Source organism: Lolium rigidum, chromosome 1 (assembly GCF_022539505.1).
Source record: "Lolium rigidum isolate FL_2022 chromosome 1, APGP_CSIRO_Lrig_0.1, whole genome shotgun sequence".
In the NCBI taxonomy this organism is placed as follows: Eukaryota; Viridiplantae; Streptophyta; class Magnoliopsida; order Poales; family Poaceae; genus Lolium; species Lolium rigidum.
The window spans coordinates 179,684,583-179,709,782 of NC_061508.1; the positions used below are offsets into that span (position 1 = coordinate 179,684,583).

The 25,200-nt window shown below is 46.8% G+C and overlaps 1 long non-coding RNA gene across 1 annotated transcript; it reads right to left on the minus strand.

The window, feature by feature from the left end:
• Nucleotides 1-10,257: 10,257 nt before the first annotated feature.
• LOC124682770 lies at nt 10,258-11,784 on the minus strand. The gene is made up of 2 exons (XR_006996435.1): nt 11,729-11,784; nt 10,258-10,891 (listed from the first exon to the last, which is right to left on the minus strand). It is a non-coding gene; the product is annotated as an uncharacterized LOC124682770 (long non-coding RNA).
• Nucleotides 11,785-25,200: the final 13,416 nt, after the last annotated feature.

Sequence of the window (25,200 nt, forward strand, 5' to 3'; positions counted from 1 at the left end):
AGGCGGAGCCGAGGAGATGGGCGTTGCCATGATCGGCTCAGTGGTTGGAGGCGGAGTCGTTGAAGACATCTGAAGATAGAAAAGATCGCGGAAAGGTAGAATTTAGTCGGATCCACGTCTTCGTCCTAAAGATCGTCCCTACCAGCTACGGCGAAGAATCGAAGCTCGGAGAACTTACCGTAATGGGTTCCGCGGTGGTCGGAGTCGCCGGCGACGAGGTTTTCGTACGGTGGCTCGCCGGAGTTAAGAACACGATGAACACCACGGTGGTGGAATCGCTCCGGTGATGCTCCGGCGAGTTTTCCGGCGAGTTCCGGCACGGCGGAGGAGGAGCTCGCGAGCGGCGCTACGTAGAGAGGTGAGAAAGGGGGGTGAATGAGAAGTTAGGGTTGACGGTGGATATTTATAGGCCGGGGGGACGAGATTCGTGCTCCGCATCCTGTGGTCGGAACGCGAGCGTCGCGCCGTTGGATGCGTGACACGTGTCCAGAACCCTAAACGGTAAAAATGGCTAAGGATAAGTTACCGCGCAAATCGCGCGAAAATGGCGCCAGAATTGGCGGAACCGTTTGAGTCTTTTAAGATTCCGGGTAATTGCGTGAAGATAAGTTGGCTCTCATTCACAAGCAGGGGGTAACCCGGAAACGTATTTTCGAATCGTCGATGGATGAAGTCCCGCAGAATGGGAGCATTTTCCGACTAAGAGTGGGAAAAGAAGAAAATGTGAAGTTGGAGTTCTTCAAGTTTCTCCGCGTTACTGATATTGTCAAAGACCACGATGGACCAGCGAGGCGGAAACAGCAGGCGAAACTCGGAGAACTCTGGGGGCTATCTGTTGTGGGTATACTTCATGGGTGTACCATCGACAGTGCCTAGATCCGGCAAGCCCGGGTGGCCCACGAGATGGTGATGAGGCATGTGGCCCATCGGGCGGCCCGATGCTTCGTTGATCCGACGGAGGATGTCCGGCCCGAGAGCGAGGAGCCGGATCCGACCGACCTCGGAGGAACCCGGATCCATGAAGGCCCTGTAGGAACCCGGATCCGGGACGACGAATAGAGGGAGGCGGATCCTTGACGTACACGGCAAGACATTGTACCGTAGTTAGGAAACCTGTATCCAGGTAGGACTCTCCATGTAAACCCTAGATCCGTGCGCCTTTATAAGCCGGATCCTGGGAGCCCTAGAGGCACAACGACAACTCATTGTAACATCGCGAAAGCGCCCAGATAATTCCAGACAAGCAGCAGTAGGCTCTGTCATCGTGCAGGTGTTCCGAAGCTGGGTAAATCGCGTACCACCGTCCCGTGTGCACTCCGCCCTATGGCCCCTACATCTTCTCCCCCTCGTGAGGATCCCTCCTCCGAGGTACCGTCGATTAGGCAACGACACTTTGTGTGGGAGAGAGACACGCTCCGCTGTTTCGTATGAACACATATGTTCTTAGCTTCATCTTTAATGTTCATTGCGAAAGTTGGACTATTTCATTCATTGTTATATGGTTGGAAACTGAAAATGCCGCATGTGGTAAATGGTTTAATGTCTTGAATAATGTGATACTTGGCAATTGTTGTGCTCATATAGATCTTGTTTAAGCTCTTGCATCATGTACCTTGTACTCATTAATGAATAACTACATAGAGCTTGTTAAAATGTGGTTTGCATGATTGATCTCTAGAGTCTAGATATTTTTTGGTTGAGGTGTTTGAACAACAAGGAGACAATGTAAAGTCTTATAATAGTTACAATATGTTCATATATGAGCTTTGCTGCACCTTTTATACTTGAGTTTGCTTCAAACAACTTTGCTAGCCTAGCCTTGTATTGAGAGGAATTCTTCTCATGCATCCAAATCCTTGAGCCAACTACTATGCCATTTGTGTCCACCATACCTACCTACCACATGGTATTTCTCCGCCATTCCAAAGTACATTACTTGAGTGCTACCTTTAAAATTTCCATTCTTTGCCTTTGCAATATATAGCTCATGGGACAAAATAGCTTAAAAACTATCGTGGTGAAGAATATGTACTTATGTGTCTTATTTCTTAATAAGTTGCTTGTTGAGCGGTAACCATGTTTCTGGGGACGCCATCAACTTTTACCTTTGTTGGATATCATGTGAGTTGCTATGCATGTTCGTCTTGTCTGAAGTAAGGGAGATTTTCATGATCAAATGGTTTGAGTATGCATACTGTTAGAGAAGAACATTGGGCCGCTAACTAAAGCCATGATTCATGGTGGAAGTTTCAGTTTGGACAACTAATCCTCAATCTCTTATGAGAAAATTAATTGTTGTTGAATGCTTATGCATTAAAGAGGAGTCCATTATCCGTTGTCTATGTTGTACCGGTATAGATGTCTAAGTTGAGAATAATCAAAAGCGAGAAATCCAATGCGAGCTTTCTCCTTAGACCTTTGTACATGCGGCATAGAGGTACCCCTTTGTGACACTTGGTTGAAACATATGCTATGCAATGATAATCCGTGTTAATCCAAGCTAATTAGGACAAGGTGCGAGCACTATTAGTATACTATGCATGAGGCTTGCAACTTATAAGATGTCTTATACATAACTCATATGCTTTATTACTACCGTTGACAAAATTGTTTCTTGTTTTCAAAATGAAAAGCTCTAGCACAAATATAGTAATCAATGCTTCCTCTCGCGAAGGCCCTATCTTTTACTTTATTGTTGAGTCGGTTTGCCTATTCTTTCTATCTTAGAAGCAAACACTTGTATCAACTCGTGTGCATTTATTCTTACATGTTTACCTATTGCACTTGTTATATTGCTTTGTGTTGACAATTATCCATGAGATATACATGTTGAAGTTGAAAGCAACCGCTGAAACTTATATCTTCCTTTGTGTTGCTTCAATGCTTTTACTTTGAATTTATTGCTTTATGAGTAACTCTTATGCAAGTCTTATTGATGCTTGTCTTGAAAGTATTATTCATGAAAAGTCTTTGCTATATGATTCATTAGTTTACTCATTATCTTCATCATTGCTTCGAATCGCTGCATTCATCTCATATGCTTTACAATAGTATGATCAAGATTATGATAGCATGTCACTTCAGAAATTATCTTTGTTATCGTTTACCTACTCGAGGGCGAGTAGGAACTAAGCTTGGGGATGCTTGATACGTCTCAAACGTATCTATAATTTCTTATGTTCCATGCTACTTTTATGATGATACTCACATGTTTTATACACATTATATGTCATTATTATGTATTTTCCGGCACTAACCTATTGACGAGATGCCGAAGAGCCAGCTTGTCGTTTTCTGCTGTTTTTGGTTTCGTAAATCCTAGTAAGGAAATATTCTCGGAATTGGACGAAATCAACGCCCAGGGGCCTATTTTTCCACGAAGCTTCCAGAAGACCGGAGAAGTAACGAAGTGGGGCCACGAGGTGGCCAGACAACAGGGCGGCGCGGCCTGGGCCCTGGCCGCGCGGCCCTGGTGTGTGGGCCCCTCGTGACGCCCCTTGACCTGCCCTTCCGCCTACTTAAAGCCTTCGTCGCGAAACCCCCAGTACCGAGAGCCACGATACGGAAAACCTTCCAGAGACGCCACCGCCGCCAATCCCATCTCGGGGATTCAGAGATCGCCTCCGGCACCCCGCCGGAGAGGGGAATCATCTCCCGGAGGTCTCTTCATCGCCATGATCGCATCTGGATCGATGTGTGAGTAGTCCACCCCTGGACTATGGGTCCATAGCAGTAGCTAGATGGTTGTCTTCTCCTCATTGTGTTGTCATGTTAGATCTTGTGAGCTGCCTATCATGATCAAGATCATCTATTTGTAATCCTTCATGTTGTGTTTGTTGGGATCCGATGAATATTGAATACTATGTCAAGTTGATTATCAATCTATCATATATGTTATTTATGTTCTTGCATGCTCTCCGTTGCTAGTAGAGGCTCTGGCCAAGTTGATACTTGTGACTCCAAGAGGGAGTATTTATGCTCGATAGTGGGTTCATGCCTCCATTAAATCTGGGACAGTGATAGAAAGTTCTAAGGTTGTGGATGTGCTATTGCCACTAGGGATAAAACATCGATGCTTTGTCTAAGGATATTTGTGTTGATTACATTACGCACCATACTTAATGCAATTGTCTGGTTGTTTACAACTTAATACCGGAGGGGGTTCGGATGATAACCCGAAGGTGGACTTTTTAGGCATAGATGCATGCTGGATAGCGGTCTATGTACTTTGTCGTAATGCCCCGATTAAATCTCATAGTACTCATCATGATATATGTATGTGCATTGTTATACCTTCTTTATTTGTCAATTGTCCAACCGTAATTTGTTCACCCAACATCCGCTATCTTATGGGAGAGACACCACTAGTGATCCGTCGACCCCGGTCCTATTCTTTACATCCGAAATACAAACTGCTGCAATTGTTCTTTACTCGTTCTTTGCAAACAACCATCATCATCCACACTATACATCTAATCCTTTGTTTACAAGCAAGCCGGTGAGATTGACAACCTCGCTATTACGTTGGGGCAAAGTTCTCGTGATTGTGTTGTGCGAGTTCCACGTTGGCGCCGGAATCCCTGGTGTTGCGCCGCAGTACACTCCGCCACCATCAACCTTCAATGTGCTTCTTGGCTCCTACTGGTTCGATAACCTTGGTTTCTTACTGAGGGAAAACTTACTGTTGTGCACATCACACCTTCCTCTTGGGGTTCCCAACGGACGTGTGTCTCACGCGCATCAGGGACCTGCAAGATCTTGTCAATTCCCATAATGCTAATTTGTTCGAGCTTAACAGAAAGGTCCATGAAGAGAGAGAGAAGCAGGCTTCCCTTGAGGCAAAGCTTGAAACGTTAACCAGGTCCATGCCCGAGTAAACATGGTAAACTGGTGGTGCTATGGTGAACAGTTGAACTGTATTTTGAGCTGGTGGTCTTGCTTTTGGTGCAAGCTAAATTGTTATTATTTTGGAGGACCTGAATTATTATGGTATGGTGCTAGTACGCATGATGAACTTAAGATCGAATGTAACTTGATGCACAGTTATCTAGTTATTTTGTATGTATTTTTTTGAGTGTTTATGTATTATTAATATGTAATAAGGCCGCCACAAAACGGCTGTTATTTGACATGCCGGGTTTGACAGGCTGAAAGGAACGGCCCAGTTGAGTTAACCAGGCCAGCAGTTATCGGCTGGAAGTAACGGGCCGACTAAGAAAACCAGGCCGGGCCGTTCTAACAAGCCATTATTAATGCACCAGCATTGATGGGCTTGAAGTAACGGGCCATTTTTGCAATTGATATTTTTGGTACGTTGCAACAGAATAACGGGCCGGGATAGTAAGGCCGCACATTTAGGCTGTTAAAGGGCCGGCTGTGAGTGGGCCGAGTAAAGGACCACGGTAAACGGGTTTGCCTTAATGGGCCACCGCAAATGGGCCTTGTGCATAGCTGGCAGCCATAAATGGAGAGTCTTTTAATGGGCCGCAATAACCTGGGCCCAAAGTCCAGTTCCGTGCCACGTGTGTTCCAACATTTGGGCCCCGATGTCCACGTGTTGGCATTTCATTTTGCCACGTGTCCAGATGGTGTTGGGTCTTCTACACGCACATGTTTGTATTTCGGGTGACACATGTCGACATGCCAATGGCGACGCTCTAGGAAAGTGTCAAACTTCGAATGCAAATCTACATGGCCACGTGGTGGGAGGAGGTTCGTCCGGAGTGGTCAGCTAGACGACAAAGATGACATCATGCGCCTTTAATTATTGGACTGACAGCTCAATGATTGGAGATGAGGACATCGCTATGATAGATACAACCGATACTCCTACAGCCACATATCCTCTTGTATTTCAAATACAAGGACCTCTCGCAAGAGCTTGTGTGTTTCAACTAAATCATCAGGTACCTTCGAGGAATCCTTCCTAATATATATGAGAATATGATGCTGCCTAAATCAAATGTATTTATATTATTTAGGAATGGATCTAGCATGGATGTCAAGCATTGGATTAGGAATGTGCATGGAGATGGCGGCATGCTTGCAAGGATTCAGAATGGTGTTGCAATCAAGGATTTCAGAACATTGAAGCCACCATAGTGAAGCAACGATGCTTGGATGAATTCTACAAGTTACAACATCATAAAATTCGTGTAAAAGTTATTTTTGGTGTTGTGTCACCTTATTTAATGGGCCAGGCCCATGTATTTTTGGATTAGGTATTTTAGAGGATTTTAAGAGGCCATATAAGTGGAGGAAAGGCCCATTTAGGTGTGTTTTTGGCCAACCCTAGCTGGTTGGACGAAAATCCCTTCACTTCCCCCATGTATATCCCTCTTTAGCCGTCATTAAAACTTGGATTTTTTTAGACTAAAAGTTATCCATTGTTGCAACTCTCGTGTACTTCTTTTGAGGCCAACGCCCAGAACAAGACCGACTATACAGAATCTCACTTTTTCAATAAAGCCTCATCTATATCCGCAATATCTTGATTGAAATATTAGTTCTTACTTGTTCTCGATTTTAGGTAGGAATTAAGACCCTCGCTGGTCAGGCTGATCGTGCATCCGCAAGATCAGTAACTCCCGGAGATTGTCCTAGCGATTGCAGTCGAGCACGAGTTTTGCACGTGTAGTCGGATCGTCAAGCACGAACTCCACCAACAAATTGAAGCTATCTTCATCTCATCGAAAGATCGGACACCTTTGCCCTATCAAGTGGTATCCTCGCCTAAAAACAGTCTTAGCCTTCTTTCTATCACCACTTTTTTTTGTTGAATTTTCGTTGCATGGTGTCTCGAGTTGCTGGTTTCTAGTTTCTAGATTTTTAGAGTTTCGAGTTCTAGGCACTTTTTCGTTATCACGCTAAGTCTTTGTCTTCATCCACCTTTTGCTTCCGAATTGCCACTGTAGCCAAATGTTCATATCTTCTCGTTAATTTTGCTTCCCGATGTTCAGGTGTCATGTACTCATAGCGTTGTTTTTCCGATAAAGAAAATAATAGCAGTTGTTGTTTTGTATTATTAATACGAGAAATCTAATAATTGACTGGGCACGCTCTTGTCTTACAGCGTGCGCACATGTGTGGTACGTTGGATCAATATCGTACGGTGTGGTGGCTTTTATGTGGGGACCTGGACACGACCATCGCTTTCCTCACCCCATCTTCTCGTTGACCCCGCTTTCACCCCCACCCACTCCCACGAACTCGAGCCGAACGACGAAAAGGAGATTGACGAGAGGATCCTAAGATCGGCTGGGGAGGATCAGGAGGTGTTTGGGTAGCAAATCGTGCGGCGCCCGCGATCCAGAGGTAGAGGGCGGCGTCAATGGCGCTGGTGCCGCTGAGGGGAGGAAGGACTCGAATAGGGCAGCGTAAATGGTTGTGGTGGTGCAGGGGTAGGGGAATCACAACCCCCACGCTCAGAAGGGAGGGCGCAGCGGCCATGGTGGTCGATGGACGCCGGTGCTCCTGATGCTGTTGGCGGCCATGGTGGTCCAGGGACGCTCGGCCCTGTGTTCGCGCACAAGTAAATTCCCGATTAACCTCCTGTTCCTGTATTCTATTGAGATGTGAACAGGGATCGGTTTGGTCTTCACGTGTCTACAGAAATTTTAAGATTTTATTGGCATAGCTTCTCCACCAGATCTTTCCTTGTTGTATTTGTGTCGAATATAGTATGTACAAGTTGGGTTACGTTAGGACTCTGAGTTGTACCATGTGTGGATAGGTTAGTAGGAGTTGTGTCGGAACTCTTGTAGCACTGGGCCTCCTATATAATGTGGGGGTACCGCACAGTTGTAACCTATGACGACTTGATAGCAATAGGCTTGCAGGGGAGCCGGCGACTTGTGCCGGCGCCTAGGGCGGCCGTTGCGGTATCAGTGGGGAGGAGCGCCCGTAATCATTGCCCCGCAGAGTAGGCTTATGCTGAACTGCGTTACCAAACATCGTGCCTGGTGTCGTCTATGATTGTGCATGGCGGTTATTATCGTAACATTCCTCACGCAAGGATGTAAGATTAATATTTTTTCACCAATTGTGTCTGTAATTTTTTGCAATTAGATGTACTTTCCTACCTTTTTTACATCTAGAAATGATAAAATTCTTAGATGTATTTTTTCTCCAACTATAGATAAAACTTATGTATCTGGATGTATTTTTTGGCATTTTTCTACATCCAGAATGCTGAATGGATCAACGTGTAATACACTTATTTTGTGATCGATTTTTTTTGGGTGCATCTTGATGTAATTATAAATTTTTTCTACATCCATTGCTGCAATATTTACATCTCAATTAGATCCTAAACTACTGTCCAGTATTTGTTGTTTTTATGAGGGATGTATATTTTTAGAAACCGGATGAAGTTTGCCCATGCACGGAAAGACACCAAGGTAGAAGTTCATCTCGCGGCAGCGACCAAATTTTCCATCTCGCGGATGATTTTTTTCTTCCTCCTTTGGTTTTTTAATCATTTTAGTACAGTATAAAATATTATTGTGCACATGGGGATGGAGAAGGTGTGGAATGCAGTCATGTGCACGTGATCAGTATATCCGTCGCCGGTGTGGCGGTGTGAAATGAAACGAGACCTGTGGGGACCGGAGAGGTAATTGCTAGTCGTTTTTTTAATGCGCGACGAAATTGGTTTCTCTCCCACCAGTACGCCGAACAGAAGTTTCTATTTTTGGAACACGTGGGGACCTGTTACATGTGACTTTCTATTTCTGGGAGGGGTACTCTGTAAGACTAATCGGTAACCGGGCACTGTGTAGGCACGTCCTTATTAATATACAAGTTTTAGAGTGGTTGGCATTTTTAATAATCGTCCATCCACCATGATCCAACGGTGGTAAATAGACGGAACCAAACTGACGGAACCAAAAATGTAGGACCGGAACCAAAATTTGTGGGACCGGAACCTCAAATATATTTTGCGAACATTATGAAAAATGAACGTCCTTTTCAGCGGCTAATGAGACTACACAAATCTTAAAGCAACAATTCATTACACATACGTGCACACATCTTAAAGCTACCATCAATTATGCATATCTCTCCTGGGGGCGATGGAGGGGAGGAGCGGAGGCGGCCGTGGGTGGCTATCGGCCACCGGTGCTAGGCGAGGAAGGTCAATCTTGTCGACACGCCGCCTCCGGCGAGCCTCGGGCCTTCGAATTGCTTTCCTAAAGAAGAAGAGTGCCTTTTCTGGGACGATTTTATATGTTTGCTGCCTCATCGCTGGTGGCCCATCCCGGCCGGCGGGAGGGCGACGCCGCCGACCACAAGCTATAGCTGCTCTGTGACGACGGAGGGGACGTTGGTCGAGCCCGGCGAGGGGAGGAGCGGAGGCGGCAGTGGGTGGCTGTCGGCCACCAGTGCTAGGCGAGGAAGGTCAATCTTGTCGACGCGCCGCCTCCGGCGAACCTCCGGCCTTCGAATTGCCGAGGGAAACATGCTCGTGGAGTACCTGAGCCTGAGCAGCTCGCCATCGTGGAAGGACAGCGGGTTTGAGGACGACTTTTCGGCAGACGCTAGCTTCATCAGAACCATCAGGCCAGGGATGCTCGTGCCATCCAGCGGCAAGTCCATGCCACCGCCGGCGACCAAGAAGAAACGGCTGCATTTCGGCCTTGCCATCGATGATCGGCGGCTCGGTGCTTGCGCTACATTACGCCAACATATGCCGGTAATGTGCTGCTCCCACGGGAATGTGTTGTTGCTGCAGACGTTGTACTTTGCCAATCGGGAGAAGACGGATGCTTGTGATCTGCGAGCTGCTCGTCGGCCTGAACTACATATGCCGGTATGAGCAGCGCTGCTCAACTGCGCGAGCAGCCTCGACTTCGACAACTGTATGGAGTGGCAGCTGTAGAATTACAACTGACACGGTCAGGTTTCTGCTCAGTCTGTTTGTTCCATAGTACTCTTTTGGGGCAAAACAGAGGGTGTCTGACCTTGGAAGTTGTTCCAATACAAGATACCATGCCATCTTTTGTAAGTTCATTACAAGTTATAGCATGAGCTGACAGTGATTTAACAACTAGCAAGTTTAAGAGATCAACCGCAAGCTACGGTTTAAGTTTTATAAAAATGCAGTGTGAATATGGAACGATACCAATAATATAAGCAGTTGAGCACAAATACTATATTTGTAACTATGACAAAGCTTACGATGAGTTTTACATGTTAAGCTTACGATGAGTTTTACATGTTCCAAGTTGTGTAGGAGCTGACTTGCAAAGTCTTAACTTGGCAATGGGAGAAGCAACTCATCATTTTCATTTTATCAGAAGCAATGGCAGAATATGCAGAGCAACCTGTGCAACTGCAAGACACTGGGCTAAAACAGAATGACATTCATACATCTGTTACAACACCAAAGCAGTCCACTCAAGTCTACACCTGAAAGATTCAGAGTTCATCCAAATTTCAGTGTCCTGACTATTCTGGGACAACATGCAGCTAAAGGCAGATGACAACATCAGCCTAACTAGAGGGTCACTGGGACTCTGTCGAATAACGGTCATCACGCTCCTGCCTTGTTTCTATTCTGCCAGAGCTGTACTCCATGTTTATAAATGGTGAGTTGTTCTGGTAGTCTAGACGCCCGGAAGCCCCGTTATGCCACCAACTACCATTGTCACCGTCAAAGACGAAGCCCCCTTGTCGGTCATCGTCTAGGTCACACGATGATTTCCTGTGGCCGTGAATCACCGCCGGCCTCCTCTGCATCGTTGTAAATCAGCTTCAGCGCTTCCACCACTTCACCCGTAAAAGGCTGCGGCGATGGATCGTTGTGAACGCACAGTGAAGAAAGTAGCCACTGTTGAGAACATTGACGCTGATGCAGAGCTCACCAAGCTAGTTGACATTGATCTGCCACCTATGTATCACACAATAAGTTAGGTTCTGGATAATTATAGAAGTAGTTTTAACCAACACCAGAAGCATAATATGGGATTGTAGATCAATGATTCATGCTTAGGTCCCAACTATATATTGACTACCAGATCATATTGAATTGTGATAATATAGCATAAGCTCTCCATTTTTGCATGGCCATGCAACGCCTATTGACAGTGAGCTCATGCAGTGCTGAACACACAAAATATGTTGTTATTTGGTTCAAACCAATTATAAAACAAGTATATACTATCGGTAGCTTGGATTGTTCATTAGGTCACCGGTCAGACAGTGCATCCAACTGAATTCCTACATTTGGCCTAAATTTCTTGATATGGCAGCATTGAAAAGTACTCTTCATTAGTAATCTACTAATCTTGAATTCCTAAGTGATACCTACTGTGCATCCTTCCTGCAGGCATGTGAGTTTATTGAAGAAAATATACATGTTTTGTCCTTGAGAAAAAAAAAAGATTGGATGACTGCTTCTATCCTCATTGTGTACCTAACCGTAGTGATCTTCCTGTTGCAAAATTAAAAGGACACAAGTTCAAAAGTCCATCTACAAGAACAACACATGTACTTGACCCAACAAGTGCACACTCTGAATAAGATCGTCACTGAATAATGTCTGCATTTAGGTTCTCTCATGATTACCATAGATATTTTGTTTCCGGCTATCCTAATATTTCTATTGATGTCGCAATTCTGAGTGAAGTGACATGTGCTTGAAAATTTTAACCATGTAAAGTAGTAAGGGGATGCAGCGTGTAGTTTTCTTGATGGGATTTGCTTTCTTTAGTAAAGTGCTTCATACCTAAAGGCAGGCAGGCCGACGGGTGGCGACTCACGGCGGTAACGGGCGGTGACGAGCGGCGGCGACGGAGAGGTCGGGCCGTGAGTCCCCGCGACGGGCCGAGGCGGCGACTCGCGGCGGAGTGCGAATTTTAAGGTTAAGTACCAACTGAATTCTGGAAATGCAGCAACTACTCGAGTCAATTCAACAGCAGCAAAACGGAATACCAGCATACATCATCTTGTTCTGTCCGCGGTATGCAGATGTACTGGTCCTGTACGCGGCCGTGGCCATTGACACCAATCAGACCAGCACCACCTCAAGCGAGAGTAACGGACACGCACACCAGAGGTACACGCATAGCTGGGGCACGACGAACTCGTGGATGACCCCGCGCTCCCGGTCGTGGACGGTGACCTTGTGGGTCGCGACGCCAGACGCCGCGGCGGCGGGCGCCTGCTGCAGCTCCGAGGCGCGCCCTCGTGCTGAGTCCCCGCGACGGGCCGATGGGCCGACGGGCGGTGACTCGCGACGGGGGGAGGGGCGGCGGCGCTGGCTGCGGGGCGGCGGCGAGGCGGCGGCTGCGTGACTGCGGCGTAGGCTGCGGGGCGTCGGCGGCTGCGCTTGTGGAAGTTCTTTCAGCGTTTTCTATTGAGATGTAATCTCACAAATCCAATCTGATTCAGATTTTTTTTATTTGTATCACTTCCGAATTGTCATATCATTGTAGAACTTACAGAAAATTTATCACAGATTTAATCAACGGTCACGAAAAATTACATTAAACGGAACCAAAATTCGATTAGACGAAACCAAAGTTCCGTGTCAATCACCGTAAAAGAGCTCTTATTAATAATATATGGTTAATTTCAGTAGTAAGTGATGGTAGCTGTGCTATTAATCTACTGCCTCTTTTTCCATTAGTATACTGACTTTACATTGTTCCACAATTTGTGAAACTGATACTACGTATATCCTATGTCAAGCTACTCTAGTCTCTACTACCTAAAAAGAATCTCAGTGTTCCGTCGTCAATCCATCCCTTGGTCCGTCGCCTCCTTCGTCCCACCGATTTTCTATCGTCAATCCATCAAGTCCACCGGTTTTCCTTCATCCATCCGGTCTTTTTCGTCTGCCTACGAGATCAAACCGATGAAACCGAGCCCGATCCCCCCACCTCCATACGATCCCTCCCATAGTTGTTCCTCCCTCCTCGACATACGCTCGCACAATACCTGCCGCCGTCGATAACGCCCCCTGCCGCCCTCCCTCCTTCACGCCTGCGCCGGCGAAATCCGTCGCCGCGACACCTCGTGCCTGCGTCGCAACAGTCTCCGACTTCGTCTCCCTGGTCTGCTCCTTCAAGTCCCGCCTTGCATCTCGGAGGCCCTCGCATGGCGGGCGGCATCACGGAGGCCTTCGCCTACCTTCACCCCTCGATGCCTCCTGCGTCTCCCCCTCCCGGAGTCCTGCCCCGTCTAGGCGGATGAAGAAGGTGCTCAACATTCCGGATTTGCTTCTTTCGTTAACATTTTCCAGCTGACATTACCTTTTCCATGAACCTCTTTGGATGGTCATCACGGACATGTGAGAAGGCTACAACCAGCGCCGGTTCTGAGATTCTGAGGGCCCTGGACGAGACTAAAACTCGGGACCCTTAACATAGACACCACGACATCAATAATGAACATATACGTAAAAAATATGTTGTCAATAACATTTAAATGCATCCAAAGATAATATCATATCTAATAATTTATATATATTACCTTAAAAATTTCTTGCATCATAAATATCATAAGTATAAATCGGTTGTTCATCAACACTAGCAGACTTTCGTACATGTGCATTAGATGAATCAACTACCTTCTTAGAGCCACTTACATTGTTCTCACCAAATCGACAATACAACGAGATCATTAAAATTCAGTGAGGCAAATTACTTCGAAACAAGAGTATTTTAGCGGCAGCGAACTATTGCGGCGGCGAATGGCGATGGGGATCGTTGATCGGTCGGGCAGCCGACTATGTTGTGCTCGGTGCGCCGCTCGCTGCCTCCCTGGTGGTCGATCCATCGATGGTGGCCTTGCAAGTTGCAGGACAACAAGAAGAGCCGAAGAGGACACTTGACTGATGAGGAATTCAAGATCGAGGGCTGTTCAGGATTGATCAATCCCCCGTGACGAGGAGGAGAAAAGGTTGTGAACTACTATTGAGTCGTCTACTCGTCTTGGAACCAGGGTCTGCGTGGAATACAATGGGAAATCGAACTACTCCCTAGATCGACCGAGAGTTCCTCATGTTAAGTTTTAGTCAGTTACGCGAGACTGAAGCTCCATTAGTTCACGTTCAAGGTTCAACCAGCAGCCCATAGGCTTTTTCTTTCAGCTGGCCTAGCAATGTATATACGAATACATGGGATGGGGCCCCCAGATTTTTTGGGCCCTGGGCGGGCGCACACCCTGCCCACCCCTAGGGCCGGCCCTGGCTACAACGACTATGGAACGACGAGCAGGGGCATTGGAGCAGGCACGACCTACAACCAAGGGTACAATCCATCTCCCTCCTCCACTCTCCATGCCTATCCCTATGCATCTCCTCGTTGTTCTCATCCTTGGCTCCTGCGCTTATTTGTTCTTTGCTGTTTCATATGCTTAGATCTAGCTATGCTTGCTCAAAATTTTGTACAACATTTGCCATGATTTGTACGATCCGTACATGTTGATTAGGATCCGTACATGGTATGCGTTTCTGGCGGTTCATATCTGCTTGGTCTATAAAGGTTAGGTTATTCTTGAATTGTTCTAGGAGCAAGGTATTAGATCAGGTGTAAATCAAGAACAACTTGATTTCGCTTTCGGACTATCTTTCTATTGATGATTGAAAGCCGCTGAGTTGCTAGGTGTGAAACCTAAATAGGTTGTGCATATTGGGGATGACCATACAAACGATCTATGGATAGTTGAGGATGCAGGCTGCGATTTATGTCTTTGGAGCAGTGATATTCAGCCAGACAGTTTCAAGTGCTTCTGCGGCCCACCCTCTCAGCTGGGAAACACAAGAGATTGTGTTTGTAGGCTGCAGCAGCTGGCAGCAGTGATGCAGATGCCAAGGAAACGAATGAGTGTGATAGGGCACACAAGGTGTGGCAGGCGGGGGCTCGAGGGTGCACCCTAACATATGTGTTTATCATTGGATATTTTGAATTACAGTAGTAGTCAGGGATCATCTTTCAGTGGGTTACTTCATTAAGCTTATTTTTTGAAACACACGTAAACAATGCTTGAGGTAACTCAGATTTTAAGATGTCTCATTGGTTCTTGGTCTAAATTCATATCTTGGTTCAAACTATTACTGGAACACGTGGCTATTAGATGCCCTTTGTTGAACCATGTCTGCTCGATATCATCTTGATAGATACCTCTGTAGCAGATACCACAACTTTGGATTTCCTCACTGGATGCTCTTGATTAGTCAGTCGATACACTGCTCTATGTAACAGTCCATAGGTTTCTGACTCGCCTTTTCTTGGTGATCTTAAGCAAGTGTCTTGCACTCCGGTGACATGTAGCGGTGTAAGATTTGGCCAACATCATACCTTTGATTTTGCCAGTGTGATCTTCATAGTTCTATGTTTACTAATGAGTGATGCACTCCCATTGTGCTCACTTGATATGCATGTAAGATTGGTCTCATGTTTTTCTCCACTACTGAGTTTCTTGTTACTCCGCATCTCTATATGCGAGATCACTGTTGCCAACGTGTATGAAAAAGAAGACTAACAAATTTAGATGGGTAACGGTCCATAGGTTTCTGACTCTGCCTTTTTTGGGTGATCTTGAGCAAATATCCCGCACTCAATTGACGTTTAGCGGTGGTAAGATGTGGCCAACATCATACCTTTTATTTTGCTTACTTGATATTCATAGTTCTGTGTTTACTTATGAGTGATGTGCTCCGATTATGTTCACTTGATATGAATGTAAGATTGGTCTCATGTTTTTCTCCACTACTGAGTTTCTTGTTACACCGAATTTTTAGATGCACATCTAATTTATTTGCTAGGTCACCATTGCGATTCCTGTAGCTATGTATCTGAAAAACAAGACTATTAATTTAGATAGGTAAAATCATATGCACTTTTGCTTCTAACACATGCTAGCTCTTCATTTATCAAAAAGTCCTATCGTCATATAGTTTATGCTCTCATGGATATTGGATCCAACTGAAAACAAGAGACATATTTTGCATTTTCAGATTGACATAATATATGTAGAGATTGCGTCATATTGATTGGTGTTCGTTGCATTGTGTAATTGGTTGCACGGCAGTCTTCTCCCTTATATGAGATCTTTAGACGTCGGAGATCAAATGGCTATGATTTTTCTGTCCCAGCTAGAATATGATATGAATTTACCGCAATAGTGAATGGTGTGCCTTTCTTACTGGTGCGTTTTTATGCTAACAGGTTTCAAATAGTAAACTTTACTACTCCTGTGTGATAGGTGTGGACAAAGATTTCACACTATACATGGAGTTTAGTGGTGCTGTTGACTAGCCGATAATTGAGTTTTAAGTAAGCACAGATGACCATGACGCCAAGAGTGTCGTGGACATAGGACTTTCACACCAGACAGCATCCATAATTTTGCTTCATTCCTGATGGATTCGAGTAGTTCTCAATGACTACCAGCTTTTATGTGATTGTTGTTGGACTTCTTAAACTTGAGATGGTGTCACCGACATTTAACGGCAAGGGTTGAGGTGTCAGGATCAGAGATCACTGTCAACAGGAAAAATAAGATGTATCCCCTTAAAATAAAGATGTAATCTCTATGTATTGTTTTGACATTTTTTCCCTGTTTTCTGCACCATTTATTTGCACAACGGATCCACATGTTTAGACCGATTTCTGTGGAGCTCACATATCTGTCAACAACATTATTATTAAAAAACATTCTCATTGCACTTTATGTTACACTAAATTAAGTAAATTACAAGGAACTACCATAATTGCGGTTAATTTGACGCGTTAGTGCCACTTTTAAAAAGAATTCAGTCCAGTACCACTTTTTTCAGTCCAATACCACTTCTGAAGCAGGGAGCAACAAATAGCGCAAATCTCACTTAAATGATGATGTGGCCAAACGCTCGTCGCCCTGCCGTTTAGGCCTGCTGGTGGACATGGGGTCCAGCCAACCATCTTGTTTTCGTGATCACCTAGAGGAACGACACGCGCAAACCGGCGCCTCCGTCACCACCTCGCCGTTGTCCCGCCACCACCGGCCTCCCCCACACGTCAAAGTTGCCCAAGAGGACCGCTTCGATTCCAACTTCCTCCCCACCGACGAGATCGATCTAAAGCGCCCGTACCGACGACAAATTCGCCGAATACTTCTTCGACTCCGGCAAGAAAACCGTCGATTCCGGTTTTCTATGTTTGGTCCCGATTCCGGTGGTGGACTCGCGTGTCCTCGCATGCGTGCACCGTTCGCGCGACACACCCGGCCGCCGTGCGCGTGGTCGCCGCGCCCGTACTCCCGAACGAAGCAACCACACCGATGTTCCTCGCCGCCGCGACATTCTACCTCCTCCCGAACGAAGCCTTAGCGTCGGTTCTCGTGGAGACCATCCCCGCACGAACATCAGGCGCCTTGGCCATCGTGCGAGCGCGTGGAGGCATCGCGGTGGCTCGCTACGCATGCGGAGGCGATGCCGGAGGCCCCGGAAGAAGAATCCTAATAGGAGGTGAGGAGCACATACTAGAACATGGGACTGTGGACGGCGGCCGTCCATGGGGACGCGATGGACGGAGCTGACACATGTGCAGATGGAGAGGGGTTCCCCTTCATCCGAGCCGCACCAGGACGGGCGATGTGAGGTGCGTCGGCGGCGCAAGCGGAGCGCAACAGGGGAGGAGCTGGGACGTGCGTGACGCGGGCGAGCGGCGCTCGCCCGTAGGGAGAGGGGTGCCGGAGCCGAGCGGAGAGGCGAGCACCGGTGGTAGGTGGGAGGGAGGCAGGTCCCCGGAAGAGATAGAGTGAATAAGGAGAACAAAGAATAAAAAAGGTGGGAATGATAGGTGGGCCATGGGGACGGCCGTTTAAGCAACATCGTCACTGACAGTGGGGCCGTGAAAGCTAAAACATTGTCTACTTAGGTTTTCCTCGATTTATTCCTCCCTCCAGAGATGGTACTGATTTAAAAGAATTAACATAATTGTACTAATCGTCGAATTCCCCCCAATTATAGTACTCCCTCTAACCCATATTACTTGTGCTAAAATGGATGTATCTTCAACTAAAATGTGTTTAGATACATCTATATTAGTATCAAGTAATATGAATCAGAGGAAGTAGTTCATTATAATTTAATCCACTAAATTGGTCATTTATTTAAAGCATATTATTGTCCGTGGCAACCGCACGGGCACTTAACTAGTCCTATATAATAAATAATCGTAGTCTCTATCTCTACTACTTAAAAAACAGAAACTTCCACTATTTCCTCCGGTTGGAAGTTTGTGCAACATTTTTTCTATATGATCTTTTTGCCCTCCCACGAAATCTACATACAATTGTTGTGTATACTGGTTCGTTTTTTTTTCTCACGCCAAACAGAGCAAAAATACCTGGTCCGTTTGCTTTTCCCGTCCTAGGATTCCACCATGGGTGGATGGGCGCCGCCTGCTGATGATCCTCGCCTCCACCACCAAAGTCGTCGGTAAGCCACTACTAGGAAAAGGCTTATCCCCGGCGCACTAGAGCCCGCCGGTGGGAACGGGCCGGTGGTAATGTCCTATTGCCGGCGCACCAGCCCGTGCGCCGGTGGTAACACGAGTTATTGCCGGCGCACCATCCTGGTGCGCCGGTGGTATCTTTTCCAGGATTCAAAAAAAAGGTCCGATCTAGATCTAGGTCAAGTTCTAGTTCAAGTTCGTGACTGTGGCACCTCCATAACCGTGGTCGGCGTCGTCACCATGGTTGTCACCGTGGCCGTGCCCGTATGAGTTAAAGGATGTGGCCGCCGGAGTGAGGGGAGGTCGCCGGAAAAGCTTGCCGGAGGGAGGCCGCCGGAGGTAGAAGCTCGTCGGAGGGAGGCCGGCCATGCGGAGGTAGAAGCTCGTCGAATGGAGGTCGAGGAGGATGTTTCCGGTGAGTATCTTGAGAAGGTTCTTGATGGAGGGAGATGAAGAAGGTAGAAGAGGAGAAAGGAAAGTCGAGGGAGGAGAAGAGAAGGTGGCCGGAGGAGGAGGAGGAGAGGAGAAGTGAAGGAGGAGGAAGAGGAGAAGGAGGAGGAGAAATGAAGGAGAGGAGGAGAAGTGGAAGAGGAGGAGGAGGAGCCGGCCGAGTTGTGCCTATATAGCACTGATTACCGCCGGCGCACCTAGTATGGTGGTGCGCCGGGGGTATTTTTTCTTTTTTTTTCATCAAAATCTAAAAGCTAAAAAAATGTCTTGTTTCTATTTTGAATTTGACGAATCCATTTTTTATCCAAACGACCGTAGGTCATTGAATTCGGATAGGAAATTTCGCGTAGATACATTGATATAATTTTTTTTTTCATCGGAGGTCGTATGCAACCAGAAATCCCGTTTTACCAAAAGATGATGCCAGTTGGCCTAATATATCGAAATTCATTTTTTTCAAATTTTCATTAAAACTAGATTACATAATACATGTGCAGTTCAAAGGAATTTATTTTTTAAATTTTCTATCATTTTATTTTATTTTTTTCAAAACTGAAAAGGCGGTCCACGGGAGGGGGGATGGGGAGGAAAGATCATGGCACCCCTTACCGCGGCGCACCATCATGCTGCAGCGCCGGTGGTAAGAAACTCGATTTTTTTGATCTGCTCTAGTCCTCTTTGAACTTTATCGCCGGCATATCTTTCTTGCTTGTGCGCCGGTAGTAAGACACCATCGCCGGCGCGGCGACATATCGGTGCGCCGACACTATTTCCACCGGCGCATGGGTTTGCTGGTGCGCCGGTAGTGCTATTTCCATCTATAGCCCTTTTCCTAGTAGTGAGCATGCCTCCTCCGGATCAGTCCTAACCAAGTTCGCCGCCTCTCCTGCTGGTGCTCACTTCCCCCGGTGGAGGAGTCATTGACCATGCTGCCTCCAGATCAAGCCTGGTCCTGCGCGCCGCCTCCTGCTGGTACTCGCCTACGCCGACGTAGGAGTCGCTGACCACGCCGTCTCCGGATCAGGATGGATCTCGCGCGCCGCCGTGTGTAGGTCCTCGCCTATGTCGGGTGGGGATTCTCAGACTGCGCCACCTCCAGACCAGGCCTCCCCCTGGCCTCTCTGCTCTGCCCTTCCACGGCGGCGCCACCACGTCCTCGACGGTGAGTCCAAGGTGAAGTTGTCAGTGACTAGTAGTGCTATGGAGTAGTGGGTTATTAGCTGTAAGGGTAGTATCGGTATTCCACCTATCTTGTCATGTTGTAGTTGGTTAGGTCTATGTAAGGATACCCTTGTATCCCCTTGCAATCAATCAAGAAATATGAATCCTAATTTTATCTTAGTTTTCTGTAATTTACCTTTTATTTAGTTCCAGCAATTTATCCATTTTTATCCTCAATTACCCTGAAATTCTTGTTCTTGATCCCAGTTCGTCAGATCCATCGGGATCCTAACAGAAGTGAACTTACCTCTCCCGTTTTAGCGATTTCCCCCAAGTTGCCTTGGTCGCGTACCAAGGTGTCCCTCCCCTCCCCCGCAAAGGCCTCTGTTGTGGGGCGATTCAAGGTGGTCGTGGCGCACATCAAGTCTGACGCCAAAGATAAGGCGACCCGAATTTGAGCGGAAGAGGCGGCAGCAGCAGAGGTCCTCGCGACGGCATCGAGGAGGTCAACTGCGGATCGGAGCTCCCACTTGTGGTCTTCCCCGAGCTCGGCGGTTCCACAACACTTCCATGTTGCCGCCCCCGATAAGCATAGGCATCCCCGGGCTCCTGCAGGTGGTCACCTGATGGAGGTGTTGGCCTACAACGACTATGGAACGACGAGCAGGGGCATTGGAGCAGGCACGACCTACAACCAAGGGTACAATCCATCTCCCTCCTCCACTCTCCATGCCTATCCCTATGCATCTCCTCGTTGTTCTCATCCTTGGCTCGTGCGCTTATTTGTTCTTTGCTATTTCATATGCTTAGATCTAGCTATGCTTGCTCAAAATTTTGTACAACATTTGCCATGATCTGTACGATCCGTACATGTTGATTAGGATCCGTACATGGTATGCGTTTCTGGCGGTTCATATCTGCTTGGTCTATAAAGGTTAGGTTATTCTTGAATTGTTCTAGGAGCAAGGTATTAGATCAGGTGTAAATCAAGAACAACTTGATTTCGCTTTCTGGACTATCTTTCTATTGATGATTGAAAGCCGCTGAGTTGCTAGGTGTGAAACCTAAATAGGTTGTGCATATTGGGGATGACCATACAAACGATCTATGGATAGTTGAGGATGCAGGCTGCGATTTATGTCTTTGGAGCAGTGATATTCAGCCAGACAGTTTCAAGTGCTTCTGCGGCCCACCCTCTCACTGGGAAACACAAGAGATTGTGTTTGTAGGCTGCAGCAGCTGGCAGCAGTGATGCAGATGCCAAGGAAACGAATGAGTGTGATAGGGCACACAAGGTGTGGCAGAGCGGGGCTCGAGGGTGCACCCTAACATATGTGTTTATCATTGGATATTTTGAATTACGGTAGTAGTCGGGATCATCTTTCGGTGGGTTACTTCATTAAGCTTATTTTTTGAAACACACGTAAACAATGCTTGAGGTAACTCAGATTTTAAGATGTCTCATTGGTTCTTGGTCTAAATTCATATCTTGGTTCAAACTATTACTGGAACACGTGGCTATTAGATGCCCTTTGTTGAACCATGTCTGCTCGATATCATCTTGATAGATACCTCTGTAGCGGATACCACAACTTTGGATTTCTTCACTGGATGCTCTTGATTAGTCAGTCGATACACTGCTCTATGTAACAGTCCATAGGTTTCTGACTCGCCTTTTTTTGGTGATCTTAAGCAAGTGTCTTGCACTCCGGTGACATGTAGCGGTGTAAGATTTGGCCAACATCATACCTTTGATTTTGCCAGTGTGATCTTCATAGTTCTATGTTTACTAATGAGTGATGCACTCCCATTGTGCTCACTTGATATGCATGTAAGATTGGTCTCATGTTTTTCTCCACTACTGAGTTTCTTGTTACTCCGCATCTCTATATGCGAGATCACTGTTGCCAACGTGTATGAAAAAGAAGACTAACAAATTTAGATGGGTAACGGTCCATAGGTTTCTGACTCTGCCTTTTTTTGGGTGATCTTGAGCAAATATCCTGCACTCAATTGACGTTTAGCGGTGGTAAGATGTGGCCAACATCATACCTTTTATTTTGCTTACTTGATATTCATAGTTCTGTGTTTACTTATGAGTGATGTGCTCCGATTATGTTCACTTGATATGAATGTAAGATTGGTCTCATGTTTTTCTCCACTACTGAGTTTCCTGTTACACCGAATTTTTAGATGCACATCTAATTTATTTGCTAGGTCACCATTGTGATTCCTGTAGCTATGTATCTGAAAAACAAGACTATTAATTTAGATAGGTAAAATCATATGCACTTTTGCTTCTAACACATGCTAGCTCTTCATTTATCAAAAAGTCCTATCGTCATATAGTTTATGCTCTCATGGATATTGGATCCAACTGAAAACAAGAGACATATTTTGCATTTTCAGATTGACATAATATATGTAGAGATTGCGTCATATTGATTGGTGTTCGTTGCATTGTGTAATTGGTTGCACGGCAGTCTTCTCCCTTATATGAGATCTTTAGACGTCGGAGATCAAATGGCTATGATTTTTCTGTCCCAGCTAGAATATGATATGAATTTACCGCAATAGTGAATGGTGTGTTATGCTAACAGGTTTCAAATAGTAAACTTTACTACTCCTGTGTGATAGGTGTGGACAAAGATTTCACACTATACATGGAGTTTAGTGGTGCTTGACTAGCCGATAATTGAGTTTTAAGTAAGCACAGATGACCATGACGCCAAGAGTGTCGTGGACATAGGACTTTCACACCAGACAGCATCCATAATTTTGCTTCATTCCTGATGGATTCGAGTAGTTCTCAATGACGACCAGCTTTTATGTGATTGTTGTTGGACTTCTTAAACTTGAGATGGTGTCACCGACATTTAACGGCAATGGTTGAGGTGTCAGGATCAGAGATCACTGTCAACAGGAAAAATAAGATGTATCCCCTTAAAATAAAGATGTAATCTCTATGTATTGTTTTGACATTTTTTCCCTGTTTTCTGCACCATTTATTTGCACAACGGATCCACATGTTTAGACCGATTTCTGTGGAGCTCACATATCTGTCAACAACATTATTATTAAAAAACATTCTCATTGCACTTTATGTTACACTAAATTAAGTAAATTACAAGGAACTACCATAATTGCGGTTAATTTGACGCGTTAGTGCCACTTTTAAAAAGAATTCAGTCCAGTACCACTTTTTTCAGTCCAATACCACTTCAAGCAGGGAGCAACAAATAGCGCAAATCTCACTTAAATGATGATGTGGCCAAACGCTCGTCGCCCTGCCGTTTAGGCCTGCTGGTGGACATGGGGTCCAGCCAACCATCTTGTTTTCGTGATCACCTAGAGGAACGACACGCGCAAACCGGCGCCTCCGTCACCACCTCGCCGTTGTCCCGCCACCACCGGCCTCCCCGACACGTCAAAGTTGCCCAAGAGGACCGCTTCGATTCCAACTTCCTCCCCACTGACGAGATCGATCTAAAGCGCCCCGTACCGACGACAAATTCGCCGAATACTTCTTCGACTCCGGCAAGAAAACTGTCGATTCCGGTTTTCTATGTTTGGTCCCGATTCCGGTGGTGGACTCGCGTGTCCTGCATGCGTGCGCTGTTCTGCGCGACACACCCGGCCGCCGTGCGCGTGGTCGCCGCGCCCGTACTCCCGAACGAAGCAACCACACCGATGTTCCTCGCCGCCGCGACATTCTACCTCCTCCCGAACGAAGCCTTAACGTCGGTTCTCGTGGAGACCATCCCCGCACGAACATCAGGCGCCTTGGCCATCGTGCGAGCGCGTGGAGGCATCGCGGTGGCCTGCTACGCATGCGGAGGCGATGCTGGAGGCCCTGGAAGAAGAATCCTAATAGGAGGTGAGGAGCACATACTAGAACATGGGACTGTGGACGGCGGCTGTCCATGGGGACGCGATGGACGGAGCTGACACATGTGCAGATGGAGAGGGGTTCCCCTTCATCCGAGCCACACCAGGACGGGCGATGTGAGGTGCGTCGGCGGCGCAAGCGGAGCGCAACAGGGGAGGAGCTGGGATGTGCGTGACGCGGGCGAGCGGCGCTCAGCCAGAGGGAGAGGGGTGCCGGAGCCGGGCAGAGAGGCGAGCACCGGTGGTAGGTGGGAGGGAGGCAGGTCCCCGGAAGAGATAGAGTGAATAAGGAGAACAAAGAATATGAGGTGAGGCCCTGGAAGAAGAATCCTAATAGGAGGTGAGGAGCACATACTAGAACATGGGTGTTGCTGCCGGCGTCCTCTCCGAGGTCCTTCTGTAACATACCTCAAGTACAGGTGGGGCGGGCTTATTCATGGCCTGCCTCCAGCGATATAGGGTCTTTGGTGTGAGAGAGAGATGAGAAGAGAGGGAGAGAGTAATTGGATATGAACGCTGCTTGTTGTTTGAGAGACGGAAAGATCAGGGGATCTGCTGCTTCTTTTGCGTGTTGCTGATGTACTATTGTCGTTGCTGGGTTTCAGACCATGCATTCGGGTAGATGTTACTGATACTTGTGTGTGTTGCAGCCCTGCCACTGAAGGCGTTAGAGCAGGTCTAACAGACCCCGTAAAAGGGGCAAACCCATATAATAACCGTCGATTTGAGGGTTCGGCTCTACCCGGCCATCTAGCAGACCCCGTAAAAACGGCTCCCGCTCCGATTTTTGTTGTTTTCGATTACGGGGCGGGCTTTCGCCCCTTACTTGTACGGGGCGGGAGGCTGAATACAGGGCCAACCACCCACTCGTGGCGCGCTGAAGTTTTCATGAAATCGCAACTGCACGCCGCCGTCAATCTGCAGTTGCGCACGAACGAGAAGGAAATTTTGATGAAACAAAGCTACTGCATGCGAACCCCGGCCCCGGCCGCGCGCGAATCCGTCTAGCTAGCGAATGCACATCTACGTACTACGCTCCTCCACAGCAAGAACACCATTAAATTGCAACACGAAGTTCAGACCCATAGAGATGATGCATGCTAATTCCAATCCGAGGGCCCGACCAATGATTCATGAAGTAAACAAAGGGACACACATACGCGGGCGACGCGCACCGCATGGATGCAAATCAGTCTTGAAGACGTCATCTCTAGCCATGCGCAAGCAGGATCTCCGGGGCAGGGCAGGGCCTGGG